The following is a 6,280-nucleotide window of genomic DNA, read 5'->3' on the forward strand; positions in this document are numbered from 1 at the left end:
CTCTGGTACTTGCAACAGAAAACCCTTACTTTCAGCGTTCCTTAATATCTCAGATATAGCGAAAAATAAAATTTCGTTGACGAAAATAATAAATTTTTCCCAGTATGGGTTTTGGCATACTTGGCGTCTTTTTTATTATACATACAATATGGTCTACTTTTGAGTGCTTTACTGCCGAAAGATATTTTGGTCAACTCAAAAATCACTACATTCCAAATGGTAATCTCTGAGAATCCAGATACTAATGGGTTTTTCAATAGGTTTTTCCCCGCTCTTTTACCATTTCTCTTCAGTAAGGTTTGCCATTTCATCGTGGAGAGATATGCGATCCAACAACGAGTCGACATTATTATAATTTTGCGAAAAGATCTCGGCCTACAACCTTCCAAGATCAAATTGACGCAAGAACTGAAGCTGTTTGACCACCAGCATCGTCATATGTGGGCTGAGCACCTACCCGATAGTTATCCGGATTTTCATCGAAAAAGCACTGATGATGGCGATGAGGCTCATTTCTGTCTGAATGGCTTCGTTAATAAGCAAAACATGCGTTATTCGTCAGCCAGCAATCCACATGTACTTCATGAGTCACCATTGTATCCCAAAATAATTACGGAATGCGTTGCGTTAAAATATTTTTATATTCTGCGGATTTGAATTTACGATTTTCGTGATATATGCAAATAAGATGATCAATCTAAAGAATTTAAATTATTGTACTTAGAAATAAAGTATTTATTGATGAATTCTTTTGCGAAAATTATAGAGTATAAAGTACGGTCATATTGTTCACGTTTCGTCATTAATTTTATTTTTTTTTATCGAATGATAAACAAAACTTTCCGGTAACTTTAATAAAGGATGTTTTTTGAAGTTATACTTCTTATACGACGCCGGAAAAGGTTGCGATAGATTCTGGTTGCGCAACCTTCCATATAAAAGTAACGCAAAGTTGCGCAACCTCGCTCCATCCATATGAATGTAACGCAACCTTGTCTGCGAAGATGTGCGAGCAGCAAGCGAAGCGGTGACAATCGGCGATCGTTTTTTCGTTTCTTTCGGCACAGCTCTGCCTACTCAACTACAATACACAATGTTACATGCTTATGCTGTTGTTGTTTTTGTAGAACAATGTTTCAATTTTTGGTTGGTGACATATTCAGATGTGTGCGCATATGTATGTTTGTATGCTTGTGCATTATTGAAGTTATACTTCTTTTTCTTTCGTTTGTCTTTCATTTCTGCGAATTCTCAACTATTTTACGTATGTTTTGGTTGAAATACTCTGCGTTGGCCTTTCAGAATCACACAGAATCATTTCTGTGGTTTTTGAAACTGACCCACGAGGACGAGGTATATGGTTTTATCTGGCAGCGTGAGATTTAAGAAAATCGCTCGCTTACAAGGGATAAAATGACTTCTGAGTGGCGATTTTAATGAATAAATTCACAGAATCATTTCTGTGCTTTTGGAAATCTATACTAATAAATATTTTTTTCTTACTAATAGAAAATAAATTTATCACAGCAATATACATAAACATATACATAATATTGCTGTGATAAATTTAATTTCTATTAGTAAGCAAAAAATTAAAAATAAATTTATTAAGACTATACTTCTCAGGGCATCACAGCAATGTTATGTATATGTATATACATATTATGCATATGCATTAGGGATGATCGATATTCAAAAAACATCGATGTTGACATCGATGTCATAATCGAAAGCTCAACATCGATGTTCGATCCATCGATGTTGGATCCATCGATAATTTTTACATTAATAATTGACAAAGAAATAAAACACAATCTATAAATTCGAAATTTATTAAGCCACAGCCAGTGTGCACAGCACATTTACGACTTATTTTAAACGTTTTTCTCGATGTTATACTTGTATTTTTAAATAATCGTAACGCATATTTCATTTTCAATGAATTTATTTATTCATATCTTTGAAAACATGAAGTACAAATTATAAATAAATGTTATTACAACTTTAAAAATAAAATATTAAATTTCACAGTTTAATGGGGAAGTAAGTATATGATTGTCAAATATCTTATAAAAATATAAAAAGCTGAAATTCAATTTAAAAATTTTAGATTAATTTGGCTTCGATATTTTCAAGTTTTTCAAAAAATTCCCAGAAGCGACTTTTTGGCGGCATGTTTAATTCTATTCATTTATAATTTATATGCATTTATAACCTTAAAAAGAATAATTTCCTTTAGCATGCGCAAAAAGCAAACAGATGAATTCAATATTTAGATAGAATTCAATCATTAAAAACTTACATATTGTTGTACTCCATGTAATATATAAATATATATGCACAACACCAGTAGAATACGAACAAATCAGTAAATTTAAATAGGTACGCACAACACAATTTTTTATTAACAAACAAATAGAAGTGGGAGTGAGCGTAAATGTGCAAGATGAATCACGAAGAACGAACGAATGAAGGGAACGACCGGAATGACGCGTTCACATTGTGAACGCAGCCACAAATCAGTTTGTGAAGTTCACAACTAAAAAATTTGATTTGTGGCTGCGTTCATAGAAGACATAATTTGTTTCCTAAGTTGCATTGGTTTGGTGGACGTCCGTGTCGTGCGTGAGGCCGTAAGTTGACATCGATGATTGATTCCGTTAACATCGATGTTGCGATATTTTTCGTATGGCAACATCGATATTAAAACATCGATGTTTTTGCTTTCAACATCGATGATCATCGAACATCGATGTTCATCGAGCATCCCTAATATGCATTGCTGTGATAAATTTATGGCTAAAGAAAATATTCTACAAAGTATATATATTTCTATACTAAAACAAAATTATTAGAACCATCGTATGTTTCTTGCATTCATAACCACATCATACTTAAGTCAGCGCGACCTAATTGTCAATGGTGGTGTTGGTGGTAAGCGCTTGGAAGGTCAAGATGCTAACACAGGTCCCAGGTTCGAATCACGACAGAATAAATTTTTAATTTTTTGCTTTTAACATCGTATACTATAAAAATAAATATTTTTCTTTATTTTAATTTCTATTAGTAAGAAAAATATTTATTTGTATAGTATACGATGTTAAAAGGCATACATCTTCTATCCTATCTTGTATATCTGCACATGCTCATATAAGTGTATGTATACGCATGTGCGCGCATTGACTTGCATGTTCATACATTCATATATACTTATATGTACATATATTTGCATACATTGCCGAACAAATAAATCACAAGCATACAAACATACATATGCGTACACATATGAATATGTCACCAACAAAAAATTGATCTTCACAAGTCAATCCGGCAGCCAAATTGGCGAAGAACAAAAGAGAGATGATTACGCTGCATATTCTCTTCCGCAACGAAGAGACGGAACTACTTTCTGAGTCAAAATTCATTCATTTAGACTTTGCTTTATTCTTCATTTTATGTGCATAATAAATTTATAAAATGTGAATTTAAGTTTTCTAGTTTTCTTTCATACAAAATGATGTGCATTTCTGAATATCACTAAGAAGTATAACTTCATCCGCGCGTAGGGACTCCACGCACCTTTTTTTGTCTTGTGGCTTTCAAGAAGAAACAAAAAGCATATAAAGGGTGATTTTTTAAGAGCTTGATAACTTTTTTTTTAAAAAACGCATAAAATTTGCAAAATCTCATCGGTTCTTTATTTGAAACGTTAGATTGGTTCATGACATTTACTTTTTGAAGATAATTTCATTTAAATGTTGACCGCGGCTGCGTCTTAGGTGGTCCATTCGGAAAGTCCAATTTTGGGCAACTTTTTCGAGCATTTCGGCCGGAATAGCCCGAATTTCTTCGGAAATGTTGTCTTCCAAAGCTGGAATAGTTGCTGGCTTATTTCTGTAGACTTTAGACTTGACGTAGCCCCACAAAAAATAGTCTAAAGGCGTTAAATCGCATGATCTTGGTGGCCAACTTACGGGTCCATTTCTTGAGATGAATTGTTGTCCGAAGTTTTCCCTCAAAATGGCCATAGAATCGCGAGCTGTGTGGCATGTAGCGCCATCTTGTTGAAACCACATGTCAACCAAGTTCAGTTCTTCCATTTTTGGCAACAAAAAGTTTGTTAGCATCGAACGATAGCGATCGCCATTCACCGTAACGTTGCGTCCAACAGCATCTTTGAAAAAATACGGTCCAATGATTCCACCAGCGTACAAACCACACCAAACAGTGCATTTTTCGGGATGCATGGGCAGTTCTTGAACGGCTTCTGGTTGCTCTTCACCCCAAATGCGGCAATTTTGCTTATTTACGTAGCCATTCAACCAGAAATGAGCCTCATCGCTGAACAAAACACGCGCGCGAAACACATTTCGAACCGAACACTGATTTTGGTAATAAAATTCAATGATTTGCAAGCGTTGCTCGTTAGTAAGTCTATTCATGATGAAATGTCAAAGCATACTGAGCATCTTTCTCTTTGACACCATGTCTGAAATCCCACGTGATCTGTCAAATACTAATGCATGAAAATCCTAACCTCAAAAAAATCACCCGTTACTTTGATGTTTTGGCCACGAATTAGCTTTATCATTTAGTTTTATTATAAAGAAAAGGGTTTCCAATTATATTTTAAATTGATTTCGAGCAAGTGAACGATGCAGATGGTTTTGTTCTGGTGGTTGAATGACATGTAGCGCCGTCTTGTTGGAACCAAAGATCGGCCACATCAACATCCTGTAAATCAGACAAGAAAAAGACATTAATCATGGCGCTATAGCGATTTTTTCTTTTGAAGAAATATGAACCAATTATTCGATCTACCAATAGATCACACCAATCAGTGAATTTACGTCAAACAATAACTGATGGATTACCATCATTCCAAATGTAACAATTGTATTTATTGACTTACCCATTCAAGTGAATGTAAGCTTCATTCCTGAATCATTTTGAGTTATTTCCTCTTTACACTATGTAAAGCGAGGCCACAGAATAAATGATTGTAAATTAATAGTGTGGCACCCCTCTTCTTAAAATGGTCGAAGTTTGACTAAATTGCGAAAATATCAGTCCTCCCATTTACCTAATATAAGAATTCAATAACCAGATAACATTATGTCATATATGTGGGTCAATTTGGAAAACATATAAGCAAAATTAGTATATTTATTTTATAATTATTATATTTTCTTAGATAAACCTTAGAGTGGCCACACAAATAGAAGAAATTCGACAATAAGCAAGCGTGGTCCTTATCTACACAAATATTATAAAGAGGAAAGATTTGTGCCTATTTTGTATGTTTGTATTTTTGTAATGAATAGGCTCAAAAAGTACTGGGCCGATTTAAAAAATTCTTTCACCAATAGAATGCCACATTCTTCCAATTCGACATAGGCTACATTACATTTTGAAAAAAATTAGGGATCCTTGGTAAAATTTGAACAATGTAACCGAAGGAGTAGAAAAATGAGTCTTAAAATGTCTTTCATCGAATGCGCTCCCATAACTATTAGCGATAGAACAAAATAATGAACAACAATATTGAAGAGCATCATAATGTCTACAAAAAACTCCGAGGTAGCATATGTCCAACTATTGTAGTTAGGTCACTACAACAACTTTTTTCATTTTAAACATTAATGAAAATGCTAACCAAATTCAAACCATGCTATTTATATGTTTATATTAATCCTTATCCAACGAAGTTTTTGAACTCTCTGGAGTTACCAGAGCTCTGTCTGCCATTTTGAATATACTGAATAGAGATCATCATAGATATTAATCGATTGTCGTATTTTTATATTTTGTAAGCATCTCAAACACGAAAAAGTTAAAAATAAATAAATTTTACATAAATTTCGTAAATATTATGAAACAAAGTCAACATATATTTTCATTTTTATTGATGACTATGTTTTTTGACGATGTTATAGAAAATTTAATATTTGTTATCGACATATTTATGTAAAAACGTCTCTGAATGATGAAATGTAATAGATTTTGTGACTGTCACTTACAGAATAGCAAAATCGTCTCATGTCTCAAAAGTTGTCTCCAACTCAAAATCTCAAATTTAGAGACTTGAGACTGTCAGTCGTTACAGAATCGCACGGTTATGCCGAATTTGATTGAGACAACCATTATTAATGGAAAGTACGCAGCTGAAAATGTACATATGTATTCCTCGAATTCCAATGATTCCGACTGATCTTCCATTTGATTTGAAACGATTACAATTTTCAGATCGCCTTTCGTTCGCAATAACAATTAACAAGTC

General features: G+C 33.6%; 1 pseudogene; it reads left to right on the forward strand.

The window, feature by feature from the left end:
• The first annotated feature begins 1,299 nt into the window (after positions 1–1,299).
• Positions 1,300–1,429, forward strand: LOC125779081 (small nucleolar RNA U3; annotated as a pseudogene).
• The last annotated feature ends 4,851 nt before the right edge of the window (positions 1,430–6,280 follow it).

This window comes from Bactrocera dorsalis, chromosome 5 (assembly GCF_023373825.1).
Source record: "Bactrocera dorsalis isolate Fly_Bdor chromosome 5, ASM2337382v1, whole genome shotgun sequence".
NCBI lineage: Eukaryota > Metazoa > Arthropoda > Insecta > Diptera > Tephritidae > Bactrocera > Bactrocera dorsalis.